The following is a 10,739-nucleotide window of genomic DNA, read 5'->3' on the forward strand; positions in this document are numbered from 1 at the left end:
ACTACTCACACTCAGTGACCTCTCACTATCACACACTACTCACACTCAGTGACCTCTCACTATCACACACTACTCACACTCAGTGACCTCTCACTATCACACACTACTCACACTCAGTGACCTCTCACTATCACACACTACTCACACTCAGTGACCTCTCACTATCACACACTACTCACACTCAGTGACCTCTCACTATCACACACTACTCACACTCAGTGACCTCTCACTATCACACACTACTCACACTCAGTGACCTCTCACTATCACACATTACTCACACTCAGTGACCTCTCACTATCACACACTACTCACACTCAGTGACCTCTCACTATCACACACTACTCACACTCAGTGACCTCTCACTATCACACACTACTCACACTCAGTGACCTCTCACTATCACACACTACTCACACTCAGTGACCTCTCACTATCACACACTACTCACACTCAGTGACCTCTCACTATCACACACTGCTCACACTCAGTGACCTCTCACTATCACACACTACTCACACTCAGTGACCTCTCACTATCACACACTGCTCACACTCAGTGACCTCTCACTATCACACACTACTCACACTCAGTGACTGTGGCCGGAGGCAGGCCACACGGGGTTAATGGCTGCCACAGCAGTGAAGGGGTTAACCCCCGTGCTGTGCCGTCATTTTTAAAAGGACAGTGTAAAAGCACACTGCACATGGTTTATAATAAACTGTATTAAAGTATATATGTATTTCTGTAATGCACTGCAGCTGATCTGCAATGCATTAGTGCATGAAGCAACGTATATTTAATAGGCTATGCACTATATGGATTACATGTATATTTTGTAGAGAAAATGCACTTATTGAATATATGTCTGTATAAGACATGAGCAGCCTCTGTGTCTGCAGATACTAGATGCTGATTGTGATTCCCTTAGCAGGAGGTGTGATGAATAGGGTGACTGGAAGGTCTCTGTGTGAAGGTGTCATATAGCCAAACACTACATGTACAGAACTTACTCTGAAAAGACAATTTGTTTTTAAGAACCTTTTGGATGTCACTGAATAGTGTTAAGGTTGGAAATAAAAAACTGATTGATATGGAATCAGGATGAATGTCATTTACTATTTCCTGTGACATGTTATACCAACATTATAGGAGACAGTATAATGTATGATAAATCAGTTGTGTTTAAAGTTTAGGTGGCTGGGCTGGTCCCTTAGCAGATTCCTGGAAGTATGGTTTTTTTAGGAAAACCTCCCCCGGCCCTAGACGAGCTGACTCCTGGGTGGTGACCAAAACACCAGGTAGTCTCAGGCTCAGGGGAGTGACCACTCCCCACTGTCCATAGGGGACAATGTTAAATGTGCATGTGGCTAGCACATGCACAGGTCATGCACTTAAGGTGATTGGTTGGAAACCACAGGGCAGACTTACCCCCTGTGGAAGTGTGTGTTAGAATGACATAAAAAGAGGGACTGTGAGCCCTGTATGTGGTACAACCCTGTAACTTCTGTGTGGAGGAGACCTGCTGTATGATTCCTGTAACATCTTGTATGCTGATATTCCCCTTCAATCTGAAGGGAGGGTCTTTTTTAAGACATTGAGCAATAAACACCTTGCCTGACTTCAATTGTGCCTCAATCCTGCAACTAACAGAATTGCGCAAAACGCTATTCCGTTCTCCTGCTGTTCTGGGTAAGAGCTCCGTGTCTCCAAGTTCAAGCCCTCTGCCAGCTACCGTGCAGACCTGGTCCATTGCGAGGGATCAGGTGGAAACAGCCGACACCAAACAGGAGGTGTGTCCGCAGTTAATCAAACGCATACGCAGCAGAAGCGGTTCCAGGTTCCAAGGCAGGAGCCTGAGTGTACCTAGTAAGCGGTTCCAAACGCCGATGGTAGAGTTTGGTGGTGGCAGCATCGTTAAACGCCCACGGGCAGTGGGCGGAGTTAGTGACAGGCGGTCACTGACGGTGAGTGGGAGTCCAAAAGTGCTAACCCGTGACCAGGGACGGCCTAGGCGAAAGGCGTCCGGTCACATCTGGTGGCACAGCGGTGGGATAATCCCAGGCGGCTTTTCGGTCACCCGATGAGAGAAGCCGAGTTACTCAGGAGAGGAGTAACTGCAGTTCAGGAGAACGCGCAGGATGGCTGATTACAGCGGAATGGAGTTGCCTCAGACGGAGGTGGAAAGTGCGGCCAGCGTTACGTTAATGGGCGCCCCTCAGAACGTGGTGAGGGCAACAAGTCCCGCCCCCTCTCACAGCAGTTATGTTTCTCAGCATTCCCCAGCATGGCAGGGATTCCAACGTCCCAGGGGGGACAGAATGGATACCCTAGCGGAGCGGCTAGCGGAATTGGGAGAAAAGGCAACGGAACAAGAACGTATGCTCATCATTCGGATGTGGCATGACGAGCAGGCACCACGGGCCGTGGTACCCCAAGCACCGTTGCAGACTGCTGTACCCAGATCAGGACGTATCCAGTTTGCCAAATTTGCAGACAGTGATGGGGACATTGATGGACATTTGCAAGTATTTGAAAGGAGAGGCCCTGGAGGCCTATCGAGGAGTGGCCACCGAGGACTGCGGTGACTATGACGAAGTCGTAAGGGCCCTCCTACAGCGATACTTTGTCACTCCTGAGTCCTACAGGAAAAAGTTCCGGGACTTGCCCAAGAACCCTACCAGCACCCATGAGCAGTTCGCCACCCAGCTGAGGCAGTACGTGGTGAAGTGGGTGAAGGGATCTGGTGCCACTACCTGGGATGCACTGGTTGATCTGCTGTGCCAAGAGCAGTTCTACCGTAGGTGTGCCCTGGAGGTGAAGGAGTGGGTGCTAGACCGAGAGCCACCCAACTTGAAGATGGCAGCCCAGTTAGCAGACAAGTATGTGGCAATTCGGCCACAAGGGCAGAAGCGCCCGACTAGTAGCCGACCCCAATGGACTGTACAACCAGGGGAACACCCCTCTTCTGCTCATCACCCCCCAAAGCCGGCATCCTCCAACCCGGGTGCTCTTGGCCAGCAATCGCCCCGCCCTCTCCCTGCAAATCATCAGGGACCACCGGGGCCCCGACTGGACAAGAAGTGTTATGGCTGTGGGAAAATCGGACATCTGAGGATGAACTGTCCCACACCCCAAGCACCCCAGACTCGTGCCCCAAATCTGAGTGCTGGAGCCCGGCTTGCTTGCCTGACCCGGGGAGGTGAGCCCAAAGAGACTGTTCCTACTCCAGACAGTCCAATGGAGTGTGGGGAGAATCAGGTGAACTCTACAGAGAGAGTCACCTGCATGGCCAAGGGGCCACCCCAAAATATGTGGCGGCACCTGCAGATGGTCCAAGTGGGGCCCCTGCAGGGACAAGAATTAAGAGACTCTGGGGCCTCAATCACTGTTGTGAGCCCCTACCTTATTGATCCTGCTACAGTACTGCCAGGTCGCACTGCCAAATTGACCGTGGCAGGCGGAATGGAGCGAGAGGTACCTGTGGCGAGAGTCTACCTGGACTGGGGAGCTGGCCCAGAGTTGAGGGATGTTGCTGTCATGGATGGCCTTCCAGCTGATGTGGTCCTGGGGAATGACCTTGGTGGTGGAATCGTTACCACGTTTGCTGACGCCATCGCCCGGAGTCAAGTTTCCGGATCACAGTCTACATCAACTGCACCAGAACAGCCCAGCCCAGAGGAAAAGACCACAGCGGCTAGACCACTGCCAGCACAGCTTACCACAGCATCAACCAGCCCAGAGGAAAAGATTACAGCGGATAGATCAGCACATCTACCCAGCATGCCTTTTGCCTCTGGTATGCCTACGTCCCCTAGCAACGCAGAGGATGTTGGTTCCGGCTCGTTTGATCCTGTGAGGGTGCCCAGTGATGCTCCTGTCCCTAGTGGTTTACCAACTCCGGCGGTGAGTATGAGTGACCACACTGACTTCCCTTTGACTGACCTCAACCAAACTGACCCTAGCGATGCCAACCCATATCCCCCTGTTGACTGTCCCTACTTAGAAGGAAGTGAGGGCCCCAGACAAGAGTTCAGGGAAGCTCAGCTTGCTGACCCACATCTGCAAGGCATATCATGCCAAGCTGGCAGCGGCCTTTCAAGGATAGCGGCAGTGAGTGTGACCTGGCGGGAAGGGTTAAGGTACAGGGTAGCCAGGAAGGTAGAAGGGGATAGTCCAGTTAGGGAGCAAGGTCCACTGCTTGTGCCAAGTAGATCGGGGAAGACACGCAGCCTACACGTGGTGGATGTCACACGGAGCTCAGAGGCTGGTGATCTGCCCGCCATCACTATGGAACAGGTAGCGGACAAGGTGGTGAGAAAAGGCCTAGGTGACAGGGTAGGTTCCCATAGTCATAGGAGGAGGATGGTAGGGCAGGTCTGACAGGTAGTGCAGACAGATGCCAGGTGGAGATGACAGAGGTGCAGTTCCCAGGGTATAGAGTGGGGGGAGACAGTGGTAGGCCCAGACCAGTGGGGGTGGAGGCAACCAGAGACTGTCCCCGGCCCACAACCCCAAGACAGGTACTGACCTTAGAAACTGTAAGGCCCTACGGACGAGTTGTCCCTGACTGTAGTACTGTAGTGACACCCCTTACAGAGTTGACAAGGGAGGGACTTCCCAAGTCAGTGGACTGGATACCCGCTCGTGAGTTGGCATTCCAGTCATTGAAGGAGGCTCTGATACCAGCTCCAGTGCAGTCGGCACAATTTCAGGACCAGGGCATTGTGGTACGAACTAATGCGTCATTGTACGGACTGGGAGCAGTACTGAGCCAGGAGGGGCCATATGGGCCGGAGCAACCTGTGGCTTGTTTGAGCAGGATACTGCTACAGTGGGAGGTGGGGTATGCCACAACTGGAACACAGTGGTTGGCAATTGTTTGGGCATTGGACCACCTTCAGCACTATGTGTGTGACTGGTCCCCCAAAAGGGTAACGGACAGACTGTTGTGGTGGAGCCTTGGACTTCAGTGTGACTATTTGGACCTTGTGCACCGACAAGGAAAGGCCCACTGCAAACTGTCTAGGCCGGAGCCGAAGCCCCCCAGGTAATCTTCCTGAACCCCCCTAGAGACTGCGGGACCAGGAGCCAAATCGTTGGGACATGGACCTCTGGTGGCCCGCTTGAGAGGGGGGGGGAGAAGTGTGGCCGGAGGCAGGCCACACGGGGTTAATGGCTGCCACAGCAGTGAAGGGGTTAACCCCCGTGCTGTGTCGTCATTTTTAAAAGGACAGTGTAAAAGCACACTGCACATGGTTTATAATAAACTGTATTAAAGTATATATGTATTTCTGTAATGCACTGCAGCTGATCTGCAATGCATTAGTGCATGAAGCAACGTATATTTAATAGGCTGTGCACTATATGGATTACATGTATATTTTGTAGAGAAAATGCACTTCTTGAATATATGTCTGTATAAGACATGAGCAGCCTCTGTCTCTGCAGATACTAGATGCTGTTTGTGATTCCCTTAGCAGGAGGTGTGATGAATATGGTGACTGGAAGGTCTCTGTGTGAAGGTGTCATATAGCCAAACACTACATGTACAGAACTTACTCTGAAAAGACAATTTGTTTTTAAGAACCTTTTGGTTGTCACTGAATAGTGTTAAGGTTGGAAATGAAAAACTGATTGATATGGAATCAGGATGAATGTCATTTACTATTTCCTGTGACATGTTATACCAACATTATAGGAGACAGTATAATGTATGATAAATCAGTTTGTGTTTAAAGTTTAGGTGGCTGGGCTGGTCCCTTAGCAGATTCCTGGAAGTATGGTTTTTTTAGGAAAACCTCCCCCGGCCCTAGACGAGCTGACTCCTGGGTGGTGACCAAAACACCAGGTAGTCTCAGGCTCAGGGGAGTGACCACTCCCCACTGTCCATAGGGGACAATGTTAAATGTGCATGTGGCTAGCACATGCACAGGTCATGCACTTAAGGTGATTGGTTGGAAACCACAGGGCAGACTTACCCCCTGTGGAAGTGTGTGTTAGAATGACATAAAAAGAGGGACTGTGAGCCCTGTATGTGGTACAACCCTGTAACTTCTGTGTGGAGGAGACCTGCTGTATGATTCCTGTAACATCTTGTATGCTGATATTCCCCTTCAATCTGAAGGGAGGGTCTTTTTTAAGACATTGAGCAATAAACACCTTGCCTGACTTCAATTGTGCCTCAATCCTGCGACTAACAGAATTGCGCAAAACGCTATTCCGTTCTCCTGCTGTTCTGGGTAAGAGCTCCGTGTCTCCAAGTTCAAGCCCTCTGCCAGCTACCGTGCAGACCTGGTCCATTGCGAGGGATCAGGTGGGAACAGCCGACACCAAACAGGAGGTGTGTCCGCAGTTAATCAAACGCATACGCAGCAGAAGCGGTTCCAGGTTCCAAGGCAGGAGCCTGAGTGTACCTAGTAAGCGGTTCCAAACGCCGATGGTAGAGTTTGGTGGTGGCAGCATCGTTAAACGCCCATGGCGCAGTGGGCGGAGTTAGTGACAGGCGGTCACTGACGGTGAGTGGGAGTCCAAAAGCGCTAACCCGTGACCAGGGACGGCCTAGGCGAAAGGCGTCCGGTCACATCTGGTGGCACAGCGGTGGGATAATCCCAGGCGGCTTTTCGGTCACCCGACGAGAGAAGCCGAGTTACTCAGGAGAGGAGTAACTGCAGTTCAGGAGAACGCGCAGGATGGCTGATTACAGCGGAATGAAGTTGCCTCAGACGGAGGTGGAAAGTGCGGCCAGCGTTACGTTAATGGGCGCCCCTCAGAACGTGGTGAGGGCAACAAGTCCCGCCCCCTCTCACAGCAGTTATGTTTCTCAGCATTCCCCAGCATGGCAGGGATCCCAACGTCCCAGGGGGGACAGAATGGATACCCTAGCGGAGCGGCTAGCGGAATTGGGAGAAAAGGCAACGGAACAAGAACGTATGCTCATCATTCGGATATGGCATGATGAGTGGGCACCACGGGCCGTGGTACCCCAAGCACCGTTGCAGACTGCTGTACCCAGATCAGGACGTATCCAGTTTGCCAAATTTGCAGACAGTGATGGGGACATTGATGGACATTTGCAAGTATTTGAAAGGAGAGACCCTGGAGGCCTATCGAGGAGTGGCCACCGAGGACTGCGGTGACTATGACGAAGTCGTAAGGGCCCTCCTACAGCGATACTTTGTCACTCCTGAGTCCTACAGGAAAAAGTTCCGGGACTTGCCCAAGAACCCTACCAGCACCCATGAGCAGTTCGCCACCCAGCTGAGGCAGTACGTGGTGAAGTGGGTGAAGGGATCTGGTGCCACTACCTGGGATGCACTGGTTGATCTGCTGTGCCAAGAGCAGATCTACCGTAGGTGTGCCCTGGAGGTGAAGGAGTGGGTGCTAGACCGGGAGCCACCCAGCTTGAAGATGGCAGCCCAGTTAGCAGACAAGTATGTGGCAATTCGGCCACAAGGGCAGAAGCGCCCGACTAGTGGCCGACCCCAATGGACTGTACAACCAGGGGAACACCCCTCTTCTGCTCATCACCCCCCAAAGCGGGCATCCTCCAACCCGGGTGCTCTTGGCCAGCAATCGCCCCGCCCTCTCCCTGCAAATCATCAGGGACCACCGGGGCCCCGACTGGACAAGAAGTGTTATGGCTGTGGGAAAATCGGACATCTGAGGATGAACTGTCCCACACCCCAAGCACCCCAGACTCGTGCCCCAAATCCGAGTGCTGGAGCCCGGCTTGCTTGCCTGACCCGGGGAGGTGAGCCCAAAGAGACTGTTCCTACTCCAGACAGTCCAATGGAGTGTGGGGAGAATCAGGTGAACTCTACGGAGAGAGTCACCTGCATGGCCAAGGGGCCACCCCAAAATATGTGGCGGCACCTGCAGATGGTCCAAGTGGGGCCCCTGCAGGGACAAGAATTAAGAGACTCTGGGGCCTCAATCACTGTTGTGAGCCCCTACCTTATTGATCCTGCTACAGTACTGCCAGGTCGCACTGCCAAATTGACCGTGGCAGGCGGAATGGAGCGAGAGGTACCTGTGGCGAGAGTCTACCTGGACTGGGGAGCTGGCCCAGAGTTGAGGGATGTTGCTGTCATGGATGGCCTTCCAGCTGATGTGGTCCTGGGGAATGACCTTGGTGGTGGAATCGTTACCACATTTGCTGACGCCATCGCCCGGAGTCAAGTTTCCGGATCACAGTCTACATCAACTGCACCAGAACAGCCCAGCCCAGAGGAAAAGACCACAGCGGCTAGACCACTGCCAGCACAGCTTACCACAGCATCAACCAGCCCAGAGGAAAAGATTACAGCGGATAGATCAGCACATCTACCCAGCATGCCTTTTGCCTCTGGTATGCCTACGTCCCCTAGCAACGCAGAGGATGTTGGTTCCGGCTCGTTTGATCCTGTGAGGGTGCCCAGTGATGCTCCTGTCCCTAGTGGTTTACCAACTCCGGCGGTGAGTATGAGTGACCACACTGACTTCCCTTTGACTGACCTCAACCAAACTGACCCTAGCGATGCCAACCCATATCCCCCTGTAGACTGTCCCTACTTAGAAGGAAGTGAGGGCCCCAGACAAGAGTTCAGGGAAGCTCAGCTTGCTGACCCACATCTGCAAGGCATATCGTGCCAAGCTGGCAGCGGCCTTTCAAGGATAGCGGCAGTGAGTGTGACCTGGCGGGAAGGGTTAAGGTACAGGGTAGCCAGGAAGGTAGAAGGGGATAGTCCAGTTAGGGAGCAAGGTCCACTGCTTGTGCCAAGTAGATCGGGGAAGACACGCAGCCTACACGTGGTGGATGTCACACGGAGCTCAGAGGCTGGTGATCTGCCCGCCATCACTATGGAACAGGTAGCGGACAAGGTGGTGAGAAAAGGCCTAGGTGACAGGGTAGGTTCCCATAGTCATAGGAGGAGGATGGTAGGGCAGGTCTGACAGGTAGTGCAGACAGATGCCAGGTGGAGATGACAGAGGTGCAGTTCCCAGGGTATAGAGTGGGGGGAGACAGTGGTAGGCCCAGACCAGTGGGGGTGGAGGCAACCAGAGACTGTCCCCGGCCCACAACCCCAAGACAGGTACTGACCTTAGAAACTGTAAGGCCCTACGGACGAGTTGTCCCTGACTGTAGTACTGTAGTGACACCCCTTACAGAGTTGACAAGGGAGGGACTTCCCAAGTCAGTGGACTGGATACCCGCTCGTGAGTTGGCATTCCAGTCATTGAAGGAGGCTCTGATACCAGCTCCAGTGCAGTCGGCACAATTTCAGGACCAGGGCATTGTGGTACGAACTAATGCGTCATTGTACGGACTGGGAGCAGTACTGAGCCAGGAGGGGCCATATGGGCCGGAGCAACCTGTGGCTTGTTTGAGCAGGATACTGCTACAGTGGGAGGTGGGGTATGCCACAACTGGAACACAGTGGTTGGCAATTGTTTGGGCATTGGACCACCTTCAGCACTATGTGTGTGACTGGTCCCCCAAAAGGGTAACGGACAGACTGTTGTGGTGGAGCCTTGGACTTCAGTGTGACTATTTGGACCTTGTGCACCGACAAGGAAAGGCCCACTGCAAACTGTCTAGGCCGGAGCCGAAGCCCCCCAGGTAATCTTCCTGAACCCCCCTAGAGACTGCGGGACCAGGAGCCAAATCGTTGGGACATGGACCTCTGGTGGCCCGCTTGAGAGGGGGGGGGAGAAGTGTGGCCGGAGGCAGGCCACACGGGGTTAATGGCTGCCACAGCAGTGAAGGGGTTAACCCCCGTGCTGTGTCGTCATTTTTAAAAGGACAGTGTAAAAGCACACTGCACATGGTTTATAATAAACTGTATTAAAGTATATATGTATTTCTGTAATGCACTGCAGCTGATCTGCAATGCATTAGTGCATGAAGCAACGTATATTTAATAGGCTGTGCACTATATGGATTACATGTATATTTTGTAGAGAAAATGCACTTCTTGAATATATGTCTGTATAAGACATGAGCAGCCTCTGTCTCTGCAGATACTAGATGCTGTTTGTGATTCCCTTAGCAGGAGGTGTGATGAATATGGTGACTGGAAGGTCTCTGTGTGAAGGTGTCATATAGCCAAACACTACATGTACAGAACTTACTCTGAAAAGACAATTTGTTTTTAAGAACCTTTTGGTTGTCACTGAATAGTGTTAAGGTTGGAAATGAAAAACTGATTGATATGGAATCAGGATGAATGTCATTTACTATTTCCTGTGACATGTTATACCAACATTATAGGAGACAGTATAATGTATGATAAATCAGTTTGTGTTTAAAGTTTAGGTGGCTGGGCTGGTCCCTTAGCAGATTCCTGGAAGTATGGTTTTTTTAGGAAAACCTCCCCCGGCCCTAGACGAGCTGACTCCTGGGTGGTGACCAAAACACCAGGTAGTCTCAGGCTCAGGGGAGTGACCACTCCCCACTGTCCATAGGGGACAATGTTAAATGTGCATGTGGCTAGCACATGCACAGGTCATGCACTTAAGGTGATTGGTTGGAAACCACAGGGCAGACTTACCCCCTGTGGAAGTGTGTGTTAGAATGACATAAAAAGAGGGACTGTGAGCCCTGTATGTGGTACAACCCTGTAACTTCTGTGTGGAGGAGACCTGCTGTATGATTCCTGTAACATCTTGTATGCTGATATTCCCCTTCAATCTGAAGGGAGGGTCTTTTTTAAGACATTGAGCAATAAACACCTTGCCTGACTTCAATTGTGCCTCAA

This window comes from Taudactylus pleione, unplaced genomic scaffold, assembly GCF_031769625.1.
Source record: "Taudactylus pleione unplaced genomic scaffold, aTauple2 ptg001263l, whole genome shotgun sequence".
NCBI lineage: Eukaryota > Metazoa > Chordata > Amphibia > Anura > Myobatrachidae > Taudactylus > Taudactylus pleione.